The sequence below is a fragment of the Eufriesea mexicana genome, unplaced genomic scaffold, assembly GCF_001483705.2.
Source record: "Eufriesea mexicana isolate 0111107269 unplaced genomic scaffold, ASM148370v2 scaffold474474824, whole genome shotgun sequence".
Taxonomy (NCBI): domain Eukaryota; kingdom Metazoa; phylum Arthropoda; class Insecta; order Hymenoptera; family Apidae; genus Eufriesea; species Eufriesea mexicana.
In genome coordinates this window covers 593,277-619,996 of record NW_016907886.1, presented here as the reverse complement: position 1 = coordinate 619,996, position 26,720 = coordinate 593,277, and the positions used below count along the sequence as shown (strand labels likewise).

The 26,720-nt window shown below is 44.8% G+C and overlaps 1 long non-coding RNA gene across 1 annotated transcript in view; it reads right to left on the bottom strand.

Annotated features, from left to right (window-relative positions):
* The window catches only part of LOC108554883 (uncharacterized), a 167,606-nt gene extending 141,343 nt beyond the window's left edge, over window positions 1-26,263 (bottom strand). Inside the window, exons 1-2 of the long non-coding RNA XR_001890726.1 lie at window positions 25,520-26,263; window positions 3,069-3,127 (exon numbers count right to left, since the gene is read on the bottom strand). This is a non-coding gene — a long non-coding RNA (uncharacterized LOC108554883). The remainder of the gene's footprint in view (window positions 1-3,068; window positions 3,128-25,519) is intronic.
* Window positions 26,264-26,720: the final 457 nt, after the last annotated feature.

Here is a 26,720-nt window from a genome sequence, read left to right as displayed (position 1 = left end):
AATTAAATGAACAGCCATATTCGTAAAATCCTCGATACCCTCGATGCTATGGTGACAGCGTGAAGTACTAGCATCTGCTTCCTCCTCTAGCCTATACTGAATAGGGCACCAGTGAAATTTTGATGGAACGAGTGAAGGCGAAGAAATTTCTGAGAAATCTCGAAATCAAATTATTCGCTACGTGATAGTTACAGCTATTAACACATCCACAAAACTTATACTAAAAGCGCGAACTCAATATATAGTAATAACATAGTTCTCTAGTTTCCTTTGAGAATCTAGCATTAAGTGGCGTGGCACGAATAAATGACTGTCGAGAAAAAGAATAGCATTTTGATAAGACAGAGTGGAACGCCAGAAACGAAAAAAGAGGATAGATATTTTCTATATATGGGAATTATTTAAAATTGTCGACCCCCAGTCCCCTTATTGACAACGACTGCAAGAGAATTCTGAGAAAAATTCTAAAAACCAAGCTACAATTAATAGAATAAAAATTCACAAGACAGAACGGAAACTCGAGTATTCAGACTTTACACGCAAGATATACGGAATTCGTTAAAGTCCATGTGCTAAATAGACAAACAAACGACGATATATTTGTGGATAAAAGACCAGGTTCTCTCTCGCAACGCGTACCTCGCAAAGGAAAGAAGTGACGCGATAATTGGAGATCCTTCGACACCTCGTCGCTCCTTTAATCAGTGACGCTCAAAAGAATCCTTCGGGGAGTCGGATGAAGCTCGTTCGAAATTCAGCAAACTGATTCTTATTTCTGCGAGGAGCAGGGGTAGCAGGTGGGGTAGAGGGCACAAACCCTGGCCCGGTTGGGCTGACGAGCTCCTCTCGGTAACACAGGCTTCACAGCCGGGGACACGAAGTGTTCCAGGGGGCCGCCTTTGATGTCGAAGAATCGTGGATGATCGCGCTCGAAGGCGTGGAATTCGGCGCCCGACGAGTGACCACTCGTGGATCCGTGACGAGTGTCTCCATCCAAGGCAAAGGGAAACACTCTTTCCGCGTCGTTTGGTCGTTTCAGCAGGTGATCGCTGCGCGACGAGGGGCACGGCTGTCCGGGAACGTTGGAGGGCGCGAGGTGGAAGACGACCGCGGTGCGAAGGAGAGGGGCCAGAGGGAGAGAGAGAAGAGGAGAACGGGGTGGAAAACAATTAAGGGAAGGCGAGGAGAGGACCGCCTTGTATGATAATGCGTTGTAACCTCCGGCAGAGGAGAACGATACGCTGAAGAAGGAGGCAGAGACGTAGGAGGTGGAGACGTAGGAGGTGGAGGAGCAGGTTGCCGAGGATGAGGCCGGATGAAGCGCGGAATGGAGGGGTAGCCGCGAGAAGGGGGTTGGCGGAGGTCGTGGTTCTTACTTTGCATTCCTTTGTGTGTCCTCCTGAGCCCTCCATCTACCCTCCTACAACCCAGTCATCCTCCTCCCTCTTGAAGCTTGAACTAACGCCCGAGGTTTTAATGCACTTGTCTACTCCACATACCGTTCATAAAGACATATATGCCGTCTGTTGAACGAGCGGGCAGGAGGACTGATTCTTGGAAAGAGGAGTAGAACGAAGACAGAGAGGAGTAGGAGAAAGAGGTGGAGGAGAGAGAGAGGGAGGGAAACAGATACGGTACAAGAGGGGGTGTGGGTTGAGAGAAAGAGGGTGGAAAAAGGGAGACGGGCCGCGCGCGATGTACGAAGAAGCGAGAGACGGTGCCCGGCAAAAGAAGAGCGCGATGAGAAAGAGAAAGCGGAGAGCATAACGATATGAAATGCATTTTAAATTCTAAGCATTCGCTCGCGTCATGGAAAGACCTCGGCTCTTTGCTTGCATAATCCTGCCGGTGATGTATAAAAGTTAAAAAAGAACGGCGGAGAGCCAACGGGGAGGAATTAAAATGCACTGGTCGAATCAGACCTTTGCCGGATGCCACGGCGGCCTACGGCCACGGAACTTTCGTCCACGGTATCCGTCTTCGCCGGAGACTTTGTCTCGTCGTTTACATTGCGTGATATTTCGTGTGAATAGTTCGAGCTGGTAAGCGGGAAGCTTTTCCGCTCGCGGGGCAAGTCCAAACGCGGGTAGAGAAGTTACGTTGATAGAGCTCGTTCGAGGGAAGAGAAAGAACTCGGTAAGCTTATGCTCGGAAAGGGGTAGTTTTGCAAGTGCCGATCGAGATTGAAACGTTTTTCAAGAACGTTCACGAGCTATGAGCTATCGGAAGATATAAATATCCTGGACAATGCTATTGGTTCAGAATTTTTGTAACTACATTTACATAAACTGATTGAAAAGATATAAAAGTGTCTTCGAGCAGATAACAATTACAGTAGAATTGACGAAATTAAAAATAATAAACGGAAAAGTTCCTTTCTATAGAAGGAATATTTCATGAAAAATTTTTTACATGAAACGTTGAATAAAAAATTGAAGAATAAAAGTCATCCGATGGTAAAGAAGATAAAATTACGTTAGACTCGTAAATTATCGATTTGCGAGTACATAATCGTTGATAAAGTAAAAACTCTTGATACAATACGTATTATGCTCGAGTTTTACACGCTGCGGATCAAGTGAATAAAATCACAAATCTATACGTACATTTAAATATAAACATTTGACAAAACAAGATTTGGCTATAGCTTTTTCATCGATTGGTAGATGAAGCAACAAGAAGCGAGACCGCACGAGGGATTTTAACGAGGCGACTGAAAAGTGGCCGAACAGTCGAAAAGTCGAAAGGAGCAGAGCAGGCAAAAATATTGAAATATCCAGATTGAAAGCTATCTTTCACACGTGTTGCATTCGCTCTTCTGGCGTGTCAATGCGATACATATTTCATCGAATATAAATACCGGTTCCCTCGTTTCTTCTCAGCGAGCGTAATCAATATGCATTCGGTTTCCTCGTGTTTTCTAGCACGCTTAATTTCGCCGCTTGTTACGCCATCTACGATTTTCACAAGCTATAGAGAACTACAAAGAAAATTACGAGTGCACCGTCAAAGGTGCAGCATATACACGTAAAGAAATAGCCAGATTGTTTAATCGAAGTTCGACTTACCTCTTGTGTCCCGGTATCCGCGCACCAGCCAGCTCTCTGTTACGTCGTCATTCGTCAATCTATAGAACAAACGAGAAGGAAAAAACGGTTAGTCGAAACAATGAGATTCGCGTGTCAGGGGATTTTCAATTTTCGAAGCAGCAACGGAAACTGGCTCGAAATCCGTTTAAACATTTAATTCGATGCAACAAGGTCAAGAGCAGCGGCATCGGAATTTATAATAATTTCGATTTTATCGCGGCGCATGTTTCACCGACGGGCATAAATTAATTTTCGATGCTACGCCGCGCTGGTAGTTTTAATGAATTTCAAGTAATTTCTATTAAATTGCATCACCTTCGCATTATGCCGTCGCGTTCCGTCGGCCACTTCATATTAAAATCCGCAAATATTTATACAAAATAACAACAAAATACGACGAATGAAGCGCGTGGGTGTGAAAATGGCCGCGCACAATGCCGCCCGACAAACCGACCTGATTATCGAGCCTCGATTACTAATTACCAACGTCGCGGTTTTCGTTGTTCGTTTCGATCCTATAGCCAAATGTAAACGAGCTCTGCTTGCGTATACACGAACACAACACCACCGTCACCGTTACCGTCGTCGTGATCGACGCCTATAGTCGCTTGGAAAGAAGAAAAAAGAAACTTCTCAGGAGGAGAAGGCGCAAACGAGCGAGTAGTTTTTAAAAAGACCGTGTGTTGGCGTTGGTGTATGCTCGGATACAATGGCGACGTTAGGGTCGGACCGTGGATATACGTACGAACCGGTACACGTCGCTCGATTCAGAGGAGACGGGCACGAGCGAGAGAGCGAGAGAGACACAAAGATGAAGCGTGTGCAACGCAGAGATCCTTTTCACTCGGTGGAAGAAAGAAAACGGGCGCGAGATTCGCGCTTCATTCATGGCCAAGTCTATGGGGCGAAAAAAGACTTCTCCTTCGAAATGTAATTAGCATGTCTTCGGCACAACGGGGCAGACAATGCTGGCGTTTAATTAGTATGTGTTCTCCGTGCCCCGAGTCCGTTCCTTTCCGTCCCTCGCGTCGTGATCCCGTGTCCTTTACACTCCCGCGCGTTCCACACACGACGAACACACGTGTCGCGGGACGTTATACGCCCTCTTCGCGAGATTCACCAACGAACCGTGTACGCAACGTAGGCCTGTGTATATGCATGTAGGTTGACGCATCGCGCGTTACTGCACGCCGCATCACTGTCAATACGAGTGCATCCACGGACAAGCGTGCTCGCGCGCGTACCCGCTTGTGGCCGTGCCGTTATTATCACAGACAGAAGCACTCTGTCCCGCGCTGTCGGGATCCTCTGAACCGATCTTCCTATGATAAACAACTGGGGGAGGGAACTCGCGTCTCGTAACGGACCGATCTCAACGGTTTATTCGGAACTTTCGAGAAGAACTGGCACTGATCGCTGAGATTTAGGAACACCGCATATGATTGGCTAGCCATGGTCGGGATTAATACGTATCGGGTATAGTCGATAGAACCGATACGGAGAGGGTATAGAATTAGTTAACATTTTTCGCGAGGCAAAACTGCAACTTGACACTCCCAGATGGCGATAATGAAGCTGTCGATCAGTGCCGTATGAAGTCAATTCCAATTTATTTTTCCGGAATATTTAAGAGAATTTTTTCTGGCATATGAAACGCGGAAAATTGATTTTAGAAATACATCATTTGATTTTCTTTAACAATGCAACCGTATTTTAAAGCATTTAAAAATATTAATTCTCAAATAGATTTTCTTAGTCTCATATTCGGAATGATAAAATATTTAAGAGAATTTTTTCTGGCATATGAAACATGGAAAATTGATTTTAGAAATACGTAATTTGATTTTCTTTAGCAATGCAACCATATTTCAAAGCATTTAAAAATATTAATTCTCAAATAAATTTTCTTAGTCTCATATTCAAGATGCGTCTCATGTATGTTACAGCTTAATGGTCTAGCGTGCTACCTCAGTGTATCGTGTTCACCATCTATACGACAATACGAAAAATTGTCACGTGATCAATTTCGTCGTTCGTCGAAAAGATTCTAGAAGCTTCTAGAAGCTTGTCGGGCGTGGTTTCGTTTAATATCGTATCGTGGTGAATTTCGTCGTTCGTCTAGAATTCTAGAAGTTTCTAAGGTGCGGTTTCGTTTAATATCGTCGCGTTACGTGCTATTTCTCCAAATTACAAGTGAAATCCTACGAAATTGCGTTACATCGAGTCGAAAGAATATTCGTCGATTTTTCGAAGGCATAATGCGTCGAACGAACCGCAAACGGTCATAACGGCCATGACAGTTAATCGATAGCAAATATTAACTCGTTAGTGATAAAAAGCATTCGATGTTAAACGCGAGTGTGCAGTAAACGCGAGATAAACTAACGAATAGCCGAAATTATATATCGATCGGAACATTAACAGTGTAGGAAGTGCTCGTGATGTGAATAACAGTGAAGTGACGTGGAAGCTGCGCCATGGGGAAATTATTATTAACACGATCCTGACGCAAACAGGAGCAGCGAAGACTTGTAAGTAGACGGTCTATTGCGTTCTTTTTTATTTCGACGAAGGTCGGCCCGTGGCCACGTTTTCCCACGGCTGGAAGACCACGCTTTAATGGCAGACTCGAGTCGATGTGTGTGTGACGTGATCGTGACGCATTAACGCGACACGTCGATTCGCAATTACCGTGCGAGAATCGGCTCGCATCCTCGAGACAATTGCGGAGGGTGACGAAGGACGACCAATTGCTACTGAGCCAACAGCAGAAAGCCACACGATTTCCGGGACGATAATATCTGGCGTGGCACGAAGCAGCGTGCGTGATCATGCGCGATAAGTGGGGGTCTTATCGAAGAAAAAATATGAGATGCTACTTCGTTCTTTCTTTTCCATCTTTTTTCCTCTCCTTCCCCTTTTTAATCATAGAAAGAGGAAAGAGAGAGAGAGAGAGAGAGAGAGAGAGAGGAGTAGAGACGGGAAGAAGATGTGGTAATCGGTTTCTGGTCGAAATGAATATTAAAAAACATATTCAATTCGCAATTTCATCGCAGTCTTCCGGATCTTTCGCTCGAGTGTCGTTTCGTTCGAGTACTCCTTTCAATGGGACGCATTGTTCGAAACGTAAAATGTTGAGCACGGGAGTTTTACTTTTATTACCGACGTTTTTTCGAAATTAGTTTCGGAACGATCGTCGAGATAATTTAATGGTATTTCACGGTCTACGCGGGATCGTTTAAAAAAAGGAGAGAGAGAGAGAGATGAAGAGAAGAAGAGAGAGAAAGAGGGTGAAAGAGCGAGAGAGGGACGAAAAAAGGAGGGAAAACGCAATTAAAAGCCGTTTTCAAATTGCGATTGCGCCCCCTCGCTCCCTCCCGCCTTCCCCCTCCCTGTAAAACTATCGTTAATGCACCCACCGCCGTGGCGGGTCTTCAATTAAACGTTGAATGTTATTTTTCCGTGGCCGCCACGCTTTTCCTGGCTTCCTTGCACGATAATTTCGACCTCGAGCACGCGCAACGGATACAACGTCGCTATGCAATCACTCTTTTAGACATCCTTCCTCGTTGATAAGTCTCGGATACTTCGTTTGATCTATAGTGCCAGCGTGATATCCGAGTATATTCTAAATTCGAATCATTCATTTCCTTTTCGTTAATTTATTTAATTTATTTCTTATCTTTCACGATTCATATTTCACTTAATTCACATTTTACTTAATTCACATTTTACTTAATTAATTCATTTTTTTTTTTCATTATGACTTATTTCACGTTAACCCTGTTGAGGGTTTGTACATTTTTCATATCACGTCTGTTGTTTCGCTTTTAATTTATATAATAGGTGTCTATTGTTATGTATAGCGTTCAAGATCGTTAAACGAAGCGTACTTAATTTATTATTAAAATTAAGTAAATTTCGTTTATTGCAGAAGGTAAAGAAGAATCCTTTCATGGTCAGTTATAAATTGTACGTGTCTTAGATTTTATTATTTAATTCTTTGCACTCTGATAAATCTGCAATTTGTACTTTGCATTTTTTTTTAATCGATGCAGATAAAATGTGATTGTTCTTTGCCTAATGAAGCTTTCATTTTTAGAGAGGCCTCCGTTGCAAAAGTGTATTGGAATTGCCAGTTCACCAAGTATGAAGAATTCAATACATTGATTTTTGAAGTTGCTCCACTAATTCTTTCTCGGATAATATTATAATTATTCATTTTCCGCGGTGTCAATTATATCCTCTCTTCTCTTCTCATCAATAACTCTTTTCTAATAAAATGCAATCATATTTCCGTCGTATAAGGTCCATTTTTTAATTTCTGACTAATTTTTTTTGTTTTTACTCTTCCTCCTACTTCCACCTACTAATTATTATCAGAGACATCCAAATTTTATTTTCACAATGTGATTTAACTGCACACTCACCCCTAGTGTCACACGAATTCGTCTTCCACACCCTCTGCGCCAAAAATTAATTTCCTTCTTCCAAAATTGCATGTTAAAGAAATGTACTATCGTGAAATTTCTACGTCTAGGGTTTTCTAACGATCAAAGAGGAATACGAAGAAAAATGCATGCAGAATTCGACCGGAATAATTTTTCGTTAGAAATTCAAAACGCGGGAAAATTCGACGAGACATCGCGACGCAATCGGACTCGAAATCGCTCGATTTGGGTCAATGCCACGATTTAACGCGTGTATCCAGTCTTTTTGGTATCCGAACGAATATCGAAATTGCAGGACCGGGGTGGGGGAAGCGCGACGAACTTTTGCATAATGAGCTCGCGCCACCACCGCCGTCGCCGATTTGCTCGTCCGTGTTCACGCACACGGCGGCGCGTGCATTAATATTTTCATTTGATTGCGTTAATTAAACTGGCTGCCAATCGATGACCTTTGAAGTTCACCGGCACGCGACACGCGCACACCAATTACCAATATTATTAATTGCGACGAGTTCCCCATTTTCGGCCAGCGTCGCACGCTTTTCGCGCTCGCGAGAGGATAATTGAAGGAACGCGCGAGAATCCGTGGTTAACAATACGTGGTCTGGGGTGTCGTTCGATGGTGGTGGTTGTAAGGGAAGGCAGGGGCTTAGGGAGAAATATTTTTGCTGCTGGAGGGGCCAGGAGCTTGAAAAAGGTAAAGTATAATTTACTCTTTCGTGTTGTTATTTGGTAGGTGTGGAACTTGTGGCTGAGATTAGTTGGCTGATATAGCGATACATTTTTGTGGTTAGAGGAGATGGAGGATGTGAGATTAATTCATTAGAAAAGAATGAACGTGGATTTGGTTTGTGGTATTGTAGTATTCTTTGGTAGTTTTGTGTAGAGTCTTAGCTAAGAGATACAGTGTTATAATTAACATAAGGGAAATGCCAACTCGAAATATTGTAATTTGGAGGATTAGTAAGCAGTTGAGTAACAAATTAGAAAAATTGAAGCAACAAAGGATGATTAAAGAAATAAGTCGTGAAATGAGTCGTATCCTAACATCTAAATTCATAATTAATAAAATATTAGGATATTTTTCTAGTATAAGAATATTTCACATTTCACATTTTGGTACTTTGTGAAATAGAAATTTCCCATTACGAAACATCAAATTTATTAATTTTGGGAATTATATACAATATTAAATTTTTATTTAAAAATCGTTCAATTTTCGAAGCTTCGTGTTAATTAAATGAATTCTACACCAGCAGAAGGATGAGTTAAATCTTCATTATTTTATATCATATTTTAGTTAAAAAGGTTTCTGACATCTATACTAAAAAATGATCGATTTCGAGTGGAATGACCCCTAAGTCATGGTAGTTTTGGCTCTAGCATGACAACTGTAATAGAAGAGAATTTCTTTGTACTTGTACTGGATAATGGAATGGCAAAATCTTTGGTCACAAAGTATCGTAGTTGCATTTTGCTAGATTATGTAAATATTTATGTATAGGCAGAAAAGTATGAGGAAAAGTTGAAGAACGACGATATGGGAATAGAACGAGCTATGCGTGTTATATCTGTTTTGACTGCGATAATGGTGATACGTTTTATTTGTATAGGAAACCAATTATAACAATGATACATTGCGTGATACGATCCTGGAAGGAAGCATAGTATGCTAATGATTTCACTGTTCTTTTTCTCTTTTTAATCGTGACAGGAAAAGTTGAAAAGAAGAAATCTAATTTTAGCGAATAATTATTTTTACATTATTTAGTATATTATATAAACAAATTTTTGATAAGTCATTTTTCATATTCTTTCCAAATCTGAATTTTTAACCTCTAGTTTTGTCAATATTGTGTCAGGACCACAAGTTTCGTTATTTTAAAAAATTTTGTAAAAATATTTTCTCTATTTTCATTCATTATTACTTATACGCTAAATTACTTTTTGGAAATTTAAATTTCCTCTTTTCTACCTTTTTTTAAGAAGATAGGATAATGAAACTTGGAATATTCGATACTGTACTATTTCTTATAGATATTCAAATTAACTACCGGATTCAAAAATATAGAAGACTTAATAAATTAGAAAAATTGGTCTATTTCCTGTTAAAGGGCCGATCATGGAACGAAATCCTTCGATCTCTCGTCAATTTTTCGTATTTATCTTATTAATTTCGTCACGTTATCGTCCTCCACTGAAATATTTCTCGCTAACGCAAGAAGCACGGACGAAAAATAAAAAGGAACCGATCGCGAAATTTAAACGATCCCAGTAATCAAGCACTCCGGCGGTACAAAAAGTATCCAATCTCACGACGACAGTTTCTTGATTCGAAACTCATCGGGAAATCGGTTTTCCTTCGATGAACCTCACCGTAATTAACGGTTGATAACCATCGTGTGTCGATCCAAGTAAGTTTTTCCATCGAGGGAAGAATATTCTGCGGTTCGCTCTTAATTGCTGGCGGAAGTCGGAGATTGCGCGGCGACTGATAAGAGCGATCTCTCTCGTCATTTATCGCTCCTAAGGCGTCCACGTTTCCCAAAAACCCCTTCGTAATAGCCTCACAAATATCCCTCATCCTCCCGATCATTATTTCCCAATTTTTCGTCCTTCATTTCCCCTATTTAGGAAAAATTTATCTGGAAAAAAACTATATATCCAGAAAAAAAAAAGAAAAAAGAAGCGGAGGCAAAAATTTGAACCGGGAATCCTTTCAATATTTTTCATCCAACCTGCTAAACTGTAAAAATGATCACTGGTAACGTCGATACCAAACGTTGTTCGTAAGAACTTCCAGGGCTTCCCTATTTTTTCCCCCCTCTCTCTCCCTCTCTCTCTCTCTCTCTCGTTTCAGAGAGTGGAGGGTTGTTTCGATCAGGTAACAATAAAATTATTTTTCAACGTTGGTGAAATCGGATATTTCGGTTGGAAACCTGGGAAAAATAAGCTCGATCAAACCGACGGCCGGTATAATTTACCGGTTTCGACGCATGAAACTAGCGTGTACAGAGGGAGTAGTATTAAAAAGCTTGGCAGAAAAGGGCGTCGTTTGGATGATAAATTCCTCTCGGAGGCGCAGGATCCCGTCACGAAATTTTCGTCTCGTCCTTCCCTGTTTCTCCGTCGGTTTTTCCCTCTCGTGCCACCGTTTCCCGGTTTCGTCACGAGACCAGGCAACCGGCGGCTTTAGGGTGAAGCACTTACGGCACAATGAGTATGCAAATAGGCCGGCATTCGGCTACATTTGTTTCAACGAGCTTAGAAGCGGCGTGGTTCCTTCGCGGAGGGCTCATAAAAGTCCTCCGCGTGGCCTCAAATCTTTCAAAAACAAGGGGAGCTGCCCTCCATCTTCCTGTACTTTTATTGTCTCGATTTCATTTTCACGGCTACGGTGAGCGAATGTTGTTTGCGAGACCCGATCGTTTCTCTTCCTACTCTTTCTTTCTCCCTTCTTTCGTCTTTGACTTCTTCCAACGACTTGTAGATCAGGTAGGGGATGAAACGGGGTTGACAGGTTTCAGATACGGAAGTGATCACTGTGATCAATGATAGGTGAGTCGAATTATTAGCATTAGTGGTCGCGATTTAAATAAATGTCTCGATGTGACTATTCAATCGGTGATCGTGTTAGAGCGATTACTCGCGAGCCAGGTCTCGTTTTAGGCTGCTTGATCCTTATTCCTGACATCGGAATATCGATTAATTAGCATTCTATTTGATGCTTACAGATTCACGAGACGTTTCAGTAAACTGGAGTTTCATTGATTTGTGTATTTTGGAACGTGACACAATCGGTGCTGTGATTATAATCGACGGGAGGGTGTTACATCTTGTAATTTGAAGGAATGGAAGATGTACAGTGATCAGTTGAGAACGTTGCCTCTTAAATCAATTAAAAAGCGCGTAATAGGAAAAAATCGGTATTAGATTAATTATTAAATAGCCATTTCGAATTTGGACGTTCATTAAAATGCTGTTATTCGAGATATTATAAAAATTGGTGAGAAGAAAACTAAATAACTTTGAAGCTTTATGGACAGTATGTCAGAAAGCGCCATCTGTACGACCATGGCGGGTAACGATTTACCTGTTTCACTGAACGATGGAAATTTCAAATTTCGAACGAGAATAAACGAAGTTTCGTCTACTGTTCGTTTCGAAATTAAAGGAATGACGAATGACCGAGTATTGAGAATGAGAATGACCACGATTCGTTTTCTTCTTATCATTATAAAGGACTAGAAAAATTACGAAATGTATAGGAAATACAATTTTAGATTCGCGAGATGAACAATTATGCAACTGCTGAGGATTCCTTGGGTTTATTTGACCGCAGAAACAGTCAGCTTGGAAAGTGACAGAAAGGAAGTTGCGAATCTCGAGTCCGCTTGATTCGTATGCCATCTAGCTCGCGACTTGTTCGCCTCCCGCGAGATTAGGCTCGACAATCGAGCCCCGACGACGAAACTTTCGTTACTCAGACGATGACGAGGACACGTTAAGATGCGTCACGGTGCGGCACTCGAGAACTTAGCAAATCCTGACAACGGCCGCCATTTGGGAGTGCCTAGCAGTCGTTGTTTCTCAACACTTGCCAAGACATAACCCCGTATAGCGATTCCGCAAAGCTTAGCAGCGGCTCGATGAAACCGGGACGCGTTTGGAAGCTCGCCTAATCGTTCGATCTTCGCCCAGTTGTTGACGGCACGGCCTGATATTCCGCCTTGCAAACGTGAAAACCGATTTCCACGGTGAAATCTCCGCTTAAAACGAAGGATCGCAGCGTATTTTTCGCCTGCTGCCTTTTAACTTTGATTTTCAGAAATTTAAACTTCCCAATGGATAGTATCATACGTATACTCGTCGTTCACGTGTTGTCTCGTAACTTTGATTCTCCAGAAATAAAAATTCCCGACTAATAAACGCAATTTCTAGTAATAAATGCTCGAATAAATTTAGAAAATTGCATAATCGGCGAGAAAACCGAGTAGAATCGTATTCTACGCGAAAAAATACATCGAAAATGTGGGATACGATATTTCCGTACGTCGCGCCGTTTTGGAGAAAATTTATTTTAAATATTTGTTGGTGTGCAGTCGCGATACGCCATCGCGTTCGCGGAGTGGATATTAATTGGTGAGAAAGAGTTGCAAGATCGATGTAAAGCAATTCCTTTTACCGGGAATATTTCTGAACGTAGACACGAATAGATCACAGCGACATCTGTTAAATCCAGACACAATTAGGTGCGTTCATCCCACGAGTATTTCCCGCGAGTTTTCTCGGGAACCAAGCATCCTATGAAAAAATGTTATTCCATACTTTTCGACTTATTATTTAACGTAGAATCACCCTTGCTTTGATTCTACTCGCAATTCCAATTTTCCTGCATTTATCGAACGCGAATTTACAAAGTACCGCGCGCAATTTTTGACAGCCGCGAGTACAAATTTTTATCCACGTTCGCGATTATGCTATTTTATAAAAGTGTATCGTGGTTAGGAATATTTTATTAAAAATATTCGATAAGCGTGCACGACTAGGCTTTGAGAGTTAGAATAGACAGGTCTGGAAATTCGATGCCAATTTAACCCTCGTCGATCTTAAAAGCGCCGAAATCTTACAGAGCACGAAGATAAATGCAAAATTCGTGATGAAGTAAATCATAAAATTTAATTTCCAAGAAAATTCTGGAAGCGAGGAAATGAAGAAGAATCGGAGATTATTCCGACACGATTATCGAATCACGACTCGTTTTGAAAAATTAAGGGCAGCAGTCAAGGTTTCGGGAATAAATTGGCGATTTGACATGGAACTTCGGGATCTACTTCCCGACGAATCAAAGCGTCGCGACGCGTTACCTCTCCGCGCGACGTTCCTCCGGTACGCGGCGGAAAGTTAAGCCGGAAACGGAGCTCAAGTTTCGCGGGCGAAGTGAACGAGAAGTTTGAGAAACGCGACGCACCCCCGCGGGATTCCTAATGGCGAGATTCTGAGATTTCATTAGGCAACGTACACCTCGTTCCCGTTTTAAGCCTCGAGGAAAAAGTTTCAGCGCGACTCGTTGCAACCGAGATTTCGCGTGATCCTCGCGGCAAATTGCTTTCGGGAAAATTAATTAAGATCCGAAGCCGAGGAGAGGTAAGATCCTAAGCGAGCAAGAACAGACAGTTTCTTCTGTTTGGTTCTCGGGAGAACCATCTTTCGACTAATCTTCGATTTTTGACAGAACCTGACATTTCGTGAGTAGCTTTCCCAAATGTAGTCCCGTGATTTGGAATTTTGGAAGCAATTAGGAATAGACGCATTTATTTCTTCGAATTATGACAGGAATTGCTCGTTTTCTCTTAACTTTTGACAGAACGTAACATTTCACGAGCAATTTTCCCAAATGTAGTCTCGTGATTTGGAATTTTGAAGAAAATTGGGTTCCTACGTATTTGTTTCTTCGAATTTTGACAGGAATTGCTCATTTTCTCTTAACTTTTGACAGAACGTGACATTTCGTGAGCAATTTTCCCAAATGTAGTCTCGTGGTTTAAAATTTTGAAGAAAATTGGGTTCTTACGTATCTATTTCGTAGAATTTTGACAGGAATTGTTCATTTTCTCTTAACTTTTGACAGAACGTGACATTTCACGAGCAATTTTCCCAAATGTAGTCTCGTGGTTTGGAATTTTGAAGAAAATTGGGTTCCTACGTATTTGTTTCTTCGAATTTTGACAGGAACTGTCCATTTTCTCTTAACTTTTGACAGAACGTGACATTTGGTGAGCAGTTTTCCTAAATATAGCCCGATGGTTTAAAATTTTGAGGAAAATTGGGTTCTTACGTATTTGTTTCTTTGAATTTTGACAGGAATTGTTCGTTTTCTCTTAACTTTTGACAGAACGTGACATTTCGTGAGCAGTTTTCCTAAATATAGCCTCATGGTTTAAAATTTTTAAGGAAATTGGGTCCTTATGTATTTGTTTCTCCGAATTTTGACAGGAATTGTTCCTTTTCTCTTAACTTTTGACAGAATGCGAAATTTGGTTAGGTATGCACAATTCTGTCTTTGGATATTCTTCTGGTTTGAGATTTTCGATGAATATTTAACATACCGAAGTTCAACATTCTAAAAATGAAAATCTGGCTTATCATTACATAATCTTCCAATTCGAGATTTTTCTAAAATATTGAGAAAGTATTGACAGTCTATATTGGAAGATTCAGTTTCCTGTTACAGAGACTCTTTCAATTTTTCGTAGAATATATAATTCATCAAGTCCCATCAAAGTCCTGTCATTTTTAGTTCAGGATTCTCGAAAAATAGTTATCAAATTGACAAATTTCTTCTGCCAGATGTCAAAAATAATATTCTTCGTCGTCGAAACTCATTTAACGTATTTCATTTTTTGACTGATTATAAAATTTCATGGACGTCATTCGAGACTTCATAAAAATGCTTAACATAGCACGAAATTTTTCTCGTACTCGAATATCTCGAATATCGTACTGTACAATGTTGCTCTTAAAAAATGCCATATGAAACTGGAATATAAATTCGCGTATGGTACGATTCGTTAAGCCTACCACGAATGAAGTTATTACTCATGTAGTACTATACAAATATTTAATTCCCTTATCGTGCCACGACATATGACATCGAACAGAAAAGGCCAACTTCCACATGACACAGTCCAACTCGCGATAAAACACGACAACCCCGGTAAATCATTAACCAAAGAACCTTTGCTGCCGCGTATCCGATTACTCTCATTTTCCCAAATTTGAATTCCATCTCGTGCCCTCTGCCAAAATCGTGTCAAACGAAAGCAAGAGAAGCCAACGCGAAATGCCGATCGACAACAATGTCATCGCCAAGAACCATCTTGCGACTCCATAAAATTCGACAGCATTTTCGCGACACTCGAAAGTGGCAATACAAATTGCAGAAAAAATTCCAACCACCCGTCAACATTCTGCTCGATACTAATTGAACGACCTCGAACCGAATACTCGAAATCGAACGCGTATTCGATTTTCCCGTTCTTTTTTCCTTCCTTCGATTTTTTCCCCGCGCCCAGAGACAAGAGACATCGCGGTAACAATGGGATCGAGCTGTCAAATCGCGAGGCTTTCGAGAGCGTTAGGGTGTCGCCGCGGTTTCCTTACGGACATACGATGCCCGAGTGCTTTGTCACGCATGGTGCATGGTTAACGAGCCCCGTGAAAACGATCGCGAACGTTAAGGAGGCCTGTTCTCGTGTGGGAAAGCGTAGTCCATTCTCTCGCTGACAATACATCCATTTGATAAAAGTCACTCGATCCCCCTTTCGCCGGGAACAAATATTGGAAGGAGTGCTCGCGATAAGCGTGAAACTCTGAATTCGAAGCTGTCGTAGATTATGCTGGCTCCGGCGTTGTTTGCGCCCGCGCGAGCGCGCGTGTGCACGCGTGTGTGCACGTACATGCACACGCGTGCCGCGCTGCTTTACGAGGCAGATGTTGATAACGGACGACAGCGACAGAGACAGGGACAGTGACAGCTGCCCCGTATTGTTCGACACGTTCGCTGATTATAGGTCAAAGGCCCCTTACGAATCAAAGAATTATCGAAGAAAGGGCTCGACATTTTTCCCCTCTTCCTCCTCCTCGCGTCGAGAAACCTCGCTTTTTTCTCTTTGCTACCTTTTCAGTCCTGGAACACTACCGTCGATACCTACGGGAACTCGAGGAACTCTGAAAGCTAGGAAAATCGAAGGCATCGAAGTCGCTAGGACCCATCGGGACGAGTCTGATAGATTCGCGTGGATGAATGCAAAGATTCGCTATGAAATACCGATTCTGCTTCTTTCCCTCCTTTTTGATCTTGAGAAACGTGAAATAAGACAAGGGATTCGAGTTACCGAGGGTAGCCAGTCTAATCGAGCTATGTTCAAAGTGTCAATTTCGAATTCTTTATTTCCCCAACTTCCTGATAACAGTTAGCATAACATTGATGTTAATGAGACACAAAGGATCCGAAAAGGTGTCCTGTCACAAATTTATATAAATTGATTTAATCATGTTTATGATTTAATCATTCCAATCCCCTCACCAGAGACCCGACAATCCCTAAAATAGTCCGAGAAACCCCGAAATTTCCGAAATTCTAAAGTATATCTATACTCCAAGTAGGAATTAACCAAGTCCAACTCTATCCTGTCAAAAATTTACACAAATCGCTTCAGCTGTTCAGATTAATCCAACGATTCCCGAAAAAACAGAACATTTGGCAGAATATAGAACTCTCTAAGGCTAATCGGTCTGATAGAACCGTGTCCTGTCAAAAATTTACCCCGGCTGATGCAACTGTCTCGATTGACGCGCCAGTTCGCGATAAACTGTCTGTTCCACTTCTTCCTCCTACCGATTGTCAACCTAAACGCGTCTAATCGTGTGAATGACGTGGAAATCCACCTCGTCGCGAAGAACGTATACACAAGTGGAAGAATAACTCACTCGCGATTAATAAGCTAAATTCCCAATAGCCGGTGAACGTAGTTGTCGATCACGATATAAGTACAAATCTCTCGAACCGATCTTGGCATCTCACGAACGAGTTGCTTCTTGGCTACCGCGACGTCTGACCAGACACGGTCGTTACTACTAAGACTGATCGACGGAAGAGTCTCGAGTTGTCCTCGGATGCTTCCGTCATCTCGATCAGGCTTCTTCGACTCGATGGTCGAGCAGGAATTTGCAGGATAATTAGAACGACGTGCAATCGACGAAAGGAATGTCGCTTGTACCTAGTTCTTTTGATCCTAGGAGCATAAAACGCGTGGTTGGAACAATTGAGAGGGGTAGCTGTCACGGGGGCGCGAGAGCGTGAAATATCGGTCTTCATTGGCTGACAGCAGGATTTTGATGCATTATTGGGTGGAATCCACTTGGCGATGGACAAAAACCGCGAGAGAGAGTGGCAATGAACGCGATGCGTATCGGGGAACCGAGTCTATGGCTCCGATACGAAAGACTCCCGACGGAGGGGACGCCGAATGACGAAATGGGTTTAAAATGATTACTGGAACGTCACGCGTACCTATTCTTCCGGTGCCGCGGCAATGCGCTCGTTGCCGTGCTAATTAATCGTTGTCACGGTGTTCGTGGTTGTTTCCTTTTTTCCCCGCATTTTTTTCCCCCTTTTCCTTCCCTTTCGCCCCGAACCGTGCACCCGCGTTTCTCCACACGTCCGATTGTTGAAATTTCATCGCGTGACAGGCAATCAGCGCGCGTATAAATCAAAGAAACGAACACCGACTTTCGCTAAATTTCACTGCAAGGTGTAAGAGGCTGTGATCGTGCAAGATCCCGTCACGACGTCGTCGGTTGGATCGCTTCTGGATCTTCGTCGTCGAATGTCTGTCAAATGTATCCGATGGTTAACCGAGAATCGGTGCACCTGTACGTTGGAACTTGCACGATCATCGCGCTGCAAGGAAACTCAAAGGATGTAACAAAGGAATAATGACATAAATAAAAATACAACGCAACGCAAAAAAACATAAATTTGTATTTCGTGATAAGGATTCGGGAGAACGAAAGTGAAACACTGGTTGCATACACCACGTAAACCGCTCATTGACAATCGCGATGAATAATGGAGGGGTCAATTAAATCTCAATTAAACACCACCGAATAATACGATCCGCTGCTCTTTTCAGCGCTGTTCGACAAGCGAACACGTTTTTCTTTTTCCTTCTTTTTTTTTACCTCTTTTCCTTTTTTTTTTTTTTTTTAAATACTCTCACTCGCTCCCACGCACACGCACACTCTCGATGTATCTTTCTCCCTCTCGTATATGCATATACACGCAGTGTTGAACACTGGCCGCGTGTTCATTGAGCTTGAAAAACAGCAGGCAATCACTGTCGAACAACGGTTTCGTACAAATCGCAAAGGCGGTTTCATTAAAATTACAATCCGTGGCCACTGACAGTCACCGGGTAACAACGGTGATTATATATCGTCGGTGAATTTTGGCAAGCGAAATTTTTTATGAGACTCGGCCGAACCGGTGTCCCGACGATTGGAAAACCGATGAATCGCCTGGTCGATCACGATTCTCGGTCGCACTTGGCGATGATTCGCGAACGAGAAGGTATCGCGATCGTTTTTCCGTCGAGTGGCGGAATTTTCTGGACGAGGAAGGTGGAATCTCGCGAAGGGAAACTCGGTACGACCGAGTCTCTGAAGGAGGACGTAGCACAGGCCGTTTCGTCGACGATCACGGGATGAACGGACGAGTCGATCGAAATCCAAGAATCGAAGCGTGTACGATCACGGAGACGATCGAGGGACGCGTCACTGGTATCACTGGAACCCGCCTGATCAGTGAACACATGTCAACAGGACATTCACGATTACAACGGTATTACCTTATTATTCTCGACGCAGCCACGTTATCCGAAGGATAAAAAATACACGTGTCACACTGAGTCACGACGTAGTATAACACGAGGCGTTTCGGTTTAGCAAAGAGTCGTAGGTCGAACGGATGACACGAGCGAAGAGGTAGGAACACAACAGTCTCAGTCGAAGGTCGACGAAGCACTGGACCAACTGGCGAGGAAGAAGCAGAGAGGGATCCACTGCCTTCTACCGGCAGCAGCCTCACAATGTTCTTGCACACTGTACTCGATCTTCGCGATACCGTCCGGTCATCTTTGCTCTATACGAGCTGGAGCATGTTTCGTAAACGATAACCAAGGAACGATACGGTGTTACGGCGGTAAAATAATCCACGATCGTTTCATCGTAACGATAACCGGCATCGACGACATACACGGCGATGAATAGTAATCACGACACATATAGACTCCGTATGTTGCTCTCTGTAGGTTCACGAGTCCAACACTGAATCGAGATACACGGTCCTTCCGCGTTCTTCACCGGCGACCACCACTGCGTCGTGTCCCTCACCTCACATCTCACCTCTGTCTAAACCGTCGTCGTTACACCACTCTCTGTTCACGTTCGCGTGTTCGCACGACGCGCGACGTCACGATCCTCCGTGTCCTTTAGCTCGCACGTATCGGAAGAACCGACCACGATGACCGCGGTCGCGTTGTTGACTGGTGTATACGCGTCGGATGCGCGCGTGTTCGTAGCAGGACCAGCGTGTGCCCGCGTGTTTCGGCACAACCGTCGTGTCGTAGATCGGCGTGTCGTGGATCGACCTGTATCGGTTGGGCAGTTGTGCGTATGTGAGTCGCAGTGTTGGTGCGTGTACGAGCTTATATATACATATAGAATTGGTCGCGCGCGCGCGTTTACGTGTACACATATGTATGTACGTGTGTTTGTGGTTAGTCGTATGTGTATGTATATACGTGTGTGTCGGTGTAGGTGCGGACGACGCGGGAGCGCGCGCGCGCCTCTACGGTGGTTATATTACAAGGTGTACGCGTCTTAAGTGATTTCGGCCTGGCTGGTCAGCCCGGCAGCTCCGTATGATGAGGCCGCCGCTTTGCTACTGACAGACCTAAAGACCACCCTAACCCTGCAGTCGGGGACGAGGGGTTCCCCACCCCCGTCGTGAGCGGGCGAGAGAGAGACCACCCCTCCGCCGCCAGGGACTGGGGCGAATAAGCAACCCTTAGCACCCGATGCCACCTCCACGGCGGCGGCGCAAACGCACTCCTGCCTCCGAGGGTAGTCTTATCCCCACCATTTCTTCCGTAGGAGCGAGACTGCCACCCCCCACCCACCCCCAGACGGTCCAGCGCTGCCACCACCAGAAACCCCGCGACTCTCTCTATACCCCGCGACGCACCGAGCCACCGCCGCCGACGTCCACGCCGCCGCCGCTGTCGTTTCTACCCCTCCAGCTGGACTCGCACAGCTTGAGAACAGCCCCTTCCAGAACCACCGACGATCCCCTTCTTCTCTCCGTCTCCTACGCGGCTTCTAGTCGGAGACGAGTCTTAAGATAAAAACACGGACGATCGGGTTTTGCAGTTAACCCACTCACCCTCGCCGTACCGTGCCCCTACCACCCGACAGACTTTTCCTTCTACCCCACCTTATACCATCTACCACACACTATCCCCTTCTCTCTTCGATACCGACCTACCCCTTCTTCTCAACTTCTCCTCGCTGTCTTCCTCTCTCTTTTCTATGTACTAGCCCTTGCAAGCAACCACCGCTCACCCCCAACCCCTTTCAACCCTCTCCTACTCTTTCTTCTTCCCTCGATCCCGCTATCTCTCCCTCTCTCCCTCTATCTCTCTCCCTCTCTCTCTCTCTCTCTCCCCCCTCGAACTCGACGGGACTTTCGATTCTTTCGGGGGCAACCTTCAATCCTCCCCCTCCCCCTCCCCACCGCCGCCTCTTTTTTCCTCTCTTCGCCGACCGATACATCGCGTGTCGACCTGTTCGACGTTATCATACCGTTCACCCTCGGAACATACATACCCCCCACCTTGACCACCCAGGCTCCCACCAGCGGGAGACGACAACAACGGGAACGACCTCGTGCTTTTTCACAGAGTCGGTATATATTGTTGTCAGTGTGTTGTGTTTTTTCCCCCCTTTTTTCCTTCTTTTTTTTCTTTTTTTTTCGTACCTTTTTTAGGCACATCGATCTTCGACGTGTACGTATTCGGTACTGGCGTTCTGGCGCTGTGACGAGACCGGCAAGATCACTTTCGCCCCCGTTTCTTTTCCGATCGCTGCTGCTACCTGCGGGGCTTTAGTTTCCGCCCGGATCTTTCGGTAGCCGATTTTTCTCTCGACTCACGTGCGCGAGATACGCTCGACAAAGGAGCGAGGAATCGGGATTTTTCTGCCACGTTTACAAAGGTCGCGGACAACGGCGCGAAACGCGCGGGTTATTTGACGGGTTCCTGGAAAAGCTGAGGTCCGGAAAGATTTCGCGTTCTGCGAGGTGTCAGTTTCGCGAGTCAGCGAAGGGAACAGGGCTCCTGGTTTTAACGGCGGTGTTGACATGCAGCGTAAAGGGATGCAAAAGATTAAACTGACGATGGATGACACAGAGGAATGAAATAGTGCCCGTGATCCGTGTTACGTTCCTACGAGATTTATACGAGCACAGGCAATTCGAACTTTGACCCAGCCTGGAAAAATTTCACCAACGAAACGTCGGTGTTGGCAAAATTTTGCCAATTTCTCGACACTTTGCCTCGTTCTGTCCCTCTTTTCGGGCTCCTGCTTCCATCAGGATACGCCCGAAATTAGAAGCAGCCCGAAAATGGAAGTTACGAGATGGACATTGAACGAATGGAGGGACAAATTTATCCGACAACTGCTTACAAAGCGCAGAGAATCGCGAGAGTAAACGAGCCGCGATACGTTTCGGTTTAGCGGCATGTCGTCGCGGAATAAGATGAAAAGCCGACCTATACCGACTGTCTGACTTCTCGCAGTGGAACGCGGCGCTCGTTTCTTTCTCCCGGCGTGTGCAATCGCCTCTACGATTTAATAGAAACAAGAACAAACGTCAATGAAAGCATTCAACGCGAAAGTACCGTTCAGCTTTTCAAAGTAGCAGCACAGGCTTGATCAAATGCGCGTTCCGCTGCACGCGACGCATTCAATGCAACCTACGCAAAATCTCAGCGCATCCGATGATTCAGAAGTTGGGCTTCGATACCTCGATAAGATCCGATTTGAAATCGCTCGAGAGTTTCCCTGTGACCAAAGGTTATCCCAAGTGTCAGGATCCAACGAATCGAAACAAAGGACAAAGGACGATTCTCGAACCTACGGCAATGCTAGAAGCCTATTAGTGACTTCTGTAGACTTCTGGACTTTCCAATTGCGTCATACCGTTACTTCAACTCTGACACTTGTCATAACGCTTTGTCAAAGGAGACTTTCTGAATAGAAGCTCGAAATGTGTTAGCCTACTGTAGGCTACTGTACTTCTCGATCATTCGAGATTCACAAATCGTACTATCCGTAGATTTCGCTAGACTATGACACTTCTGGTAGCCTTTGGACAGAGAAGATCCTATTCTAGCCTTCTGTGCACCTCGCAATTGTTCTAGAGTCGCGAATTTCGTACGAATCTGTTAGCTCTAATAGTTCCTCATCAGAGGAGACCTGTTTGGAAGGATCTAGAAGAATCCCAGAGTTCTATAACTTCTCGATCATTCTAGACTCACGAGTTATATATCAATTTCTTTCGATTTTGACACTTTCGATGGCGTTTATCAGAGGAGACCTGCTAAGAAGAATCTAGAAGCATCCGAACTTCCTATGAACCTCACGATCATTCTAGATTTACGAATTTCCTTCCATTCTGACACTTCCGATAGATCTTTATCCCCTGAGATCTGTCAAGAAGGATCTAGAAGTAGCCCATTTTTTCGTGCACTTCTCGATCCACGTCCTAGGATCCTAGATCCACGAACAAGCCTACTAGGTCCCTTAGGTCTAACGCAGAGGCACTAGTCGAATCGAAATTTTTCAGCGGATCATGCTTTATCTACGCTTTTCGAACTGATCACCCCCACCTCCACGCCAGTGCACCCCACTCCGCGATCGAAACTCATTTATACTTTTACCACCACTCTGCCGCCCCCACCGTGGGATTGTTTATGACACGATTCGTTTGATTATTAGCTGTTTATACGCGGCCTTCGATCGAGTTGCTAACTGCCACGCGGTATTTCAACAACAAAACGCTTCCGCAGGCAGCGTTCCGCCAGTAACCCTTCCTGCATGACTGCCTGTCCGTGCATTTTTCTTTCTTTCTCCCGTTTCTCTTTTTTCCTCTCTTTCTTTCTTCTACCAACCCTTTGCTCGGACCGGCGAAACTGGTTCCACCGGGTTCGCGATCGAAGCTGGATACTCATTTTCGGACCCTCAGTTACACGGGGACTCCCGCCACGATCAGGGGGCCTTTGTAGTATCGTGGAAGTGTCTAATTTTTCGTACTCAATGGAGTTCTCGTGATTACGAAGACCATTCTGCGCGCCCTGCGTTTTGCCCTCCAACGCAGCCAATTCGTGCTCGCCGGCAGATTATTTCGCAGGTGATCCCGCGTTTAAAATCGGCAACGCTTTTCAATCTCGGTCTCCCGAATTTTTACCACGATTTTCTATTTTTCCGACCTCTATCGCGTCCCTCGACGTTTCCCGTGCAGTGTTTACCGGTTTGAAACGGTGTTCGATATTTTTTACGTAGGATACGAGCAATTGTCGTTAATCGCGTGTATTTTTATATTTTTACGATTAGGAAACACGAAATATTTCGAATTATTTTTATATACCACGGTTTGAGGCGTGTTGTTTTACTGGTGTCAAGCATTAGACGCGATTTTTCAGATTTTTGCGCGTTATTATCGTTCCTCGCCATTTTTATCACTTTGAATAATCGACGTGGAAATGTCGTTTCTTTCTCACTGTTTCGCGGTGTTGGATTTTTCATTTCCTAGCATGCCACGTTCTATCCAGCTGCCGACGGCAGGGTATCTCGAGCGTGTCGTCTTAGGTCTGACAAGAACCGACTGTATCTACTTCGCGGCGGACCATTTGCCAATTTCTTATGCGGTACACGTTTCGCGAATTATTTGTCTCGTACTTTCGTCATTTCTCTTAAATTCTGGCCGATTTACTTTACGTCACGTTTATCCAAAAATGGTAAAAATGTTCGTCCAAGCTATTTCGATCATCGCGCGAATGGATAAAAACGTTGCTGCTTAAATTTGAATTCCGATTCGATCGAGTAGAAGCAAGCTTATTCCTACGTTGCTCACAGATCTGGTTAAATTTCTGAAAATCGAATAAAAATCGTTTTGGGTATTACAACGTTCTTCCGTTTCCGGTCTCATAATCGTTGGCGCAGTTTTTCGAACGGCAATTCCCGTCGCCGTACGTTTATTAGCATACACGGTCTGAAATATTAATAGATCGCGAATGAAACATTCATATTTGCGATATTTTAATTAAGCGCACACGTGACTTTGATTTTCATTATATTCGCACCTCGCCGATTGCCTTTCGATTTAATAATCGCGAAATTAATATGTAATTGTCACTTTATTAACGGACCTTCGTTCTCAAACGGAATTTTTGACACTCGTCCAGTGTCACGTGCGTTATTTCTTTTATTTTTACGTATCTCCGAAGGGAATTTTTAGAACATCGGTTATACGTCACTTCCACTGCATCGGTATCAATCGACACGATTACGATTCGTCCCTCGTTCCAGTTTACCTCCCGATATTCGCGATCGTGTAGTTTAATCGCGTTGTTTAGCCCACAATTAGCACCACCACCACTTGCACACTATCACCCACGAGTGTCACCACACAATCGGAGACGCGTCTTTGCTTGAGAAGTGCCTACGACAAGGGGAACGTGTCCGTGGATGACAGACAAGCCCGCCGAGGCAGGAAAGGTGTCTAATCGTGAACGAAAGACACGTCCTTCGCCTTCGGAAGCACACTGCTCGAGTAACTTATCGTGGAAGAGAATTCTGGCTACGTTCTAAGACGAAGAAACCCTGTGAATCTTGGCCGAGAAAATTAAAAGCACGAAGCGATTACTTCGCGGGTCTACGAAAGTCATCAGGCAAGCTGTAAAGGTTCATCGGACACGCCGAGATCTTTGACACCGAACAGGTCCCTTGGATCACGTTGCTAAACGTCGCGAGAGAAAGCAAGCACGGATTCAAGGAAATGAAAACACTGCTACTGGTTTCGAGGTATTTGAAACGCGATATTGGGAAAACCGAGGATCCCCGTAGGTCAGTACCGGTTTGACAGTTGGCGACGATTCTCTAATCTTCGTGGAAGACGTGGAAGACTCGTAGCAAAGGACATTTCCTCGACGCGTTTCAACGACGTTCCGTTGGAAAGATCCGAGTAATACCCGATGACAATCTAATCGCGTTCCCGTGGCCGAGGGGTGGGAACGAAGCAAAGATCAAGAGGGAAAGTGCAAAAATCCTGGCGATGGTTGGAGTAGGTGGACTCACCTGTGCGATCGCGGCGATCCCAAGAAGACGTGTTCGATGACGTGCGTAAACGGTGATTCACAAACGAAAACAGCGCACTGGATAGAGGTCCGTGATATCCTGTTCGTTTCCTCACAGTCACTGCCCGTTTCTTCGTTGCGGTCTCGTGGTGAGGTTCGGTCGGAGCGCGCGTGTTTCGAGTGTTTCACTCGTGTTACGTGTCACAACCACGTCGTCGAACTGTTTCCTCGAGCGGCGAGCGAGAATGTTAATAAGAGTACGTGTAAGAATGATCGTTTCCTTGAGACTGTTTGCCTTGACGCGCTGCTCGCCAAAGACCGGCCCGGCCCGTTCGTACGTTCGTTCGTTCGTGCGTGTTAACAGCGTCTTCTTGTATCACGGTAAGAAATCGTCCGTCGTGTGTGTCCAGTCGGCTCGCGCGCGGCCCCGCTGCCTTTTTGCGTGGGGCCCGGCTGACGAACGTGGCCGATCAGCGCGCGGCTAGAGAGAGCTTGGGCTGCGTGGCGGAGCGCGAACTTGCGGGCTTGCGGGCGCACTGGCGCACACGGCACACTCGCACCGCGTAGGCGGAGAGAGGAGAAGCTCCGGCGGATGCTGTAAGCCGAAGGGAGAGAAACACGCGCGCCGGCCAGCAGCGGAGGCAAGCCGGTGGCCCCTCTTGGCCGCTGCCCCGGACGGTGGCTCCCCTGTCGTTCGCACGCGAAAGCTCGCCGCCTGCTTCTCCTAACGGGCTGCCAGAGCAGCGCGAGTGCGATCGGACCCGACCGACCGAACAACAGAGAAAGTGAACGCCGGATGCGCGACAAAGGCTCACTTATGCCCCAACGTTCGCCACGCGAGAAAGAAGGGACGAACCGAACGACGAGGACATGACCGCCCCTTGGCACCGGCTACGCGGCACCCGCTCCGACTGCCCCGGCAAAATTCAAGATTTATGCCAGACGTTTCGCGCCAACCTTTCACCTATCGTTGCTTCCTTGTCGTTCGTCCCCTTTTCTTTTTCTTTTCCCCCATCTTTTCCATCGGCTTTCATTTTTACCCTACGCGACGCTTTTCGCGAGAACGTAGCCCCTTCGAGGGGAGATTTGGCATGGATCGGGGTTGGGTGAAATTTTTTGGTAATCGTAGCGGGTTTCGAGTACGCGTTTTGTAGCGTGGATCGGCGGTGAAGTCGGCGGAGTTGGTTGGATAGGGTAACCAG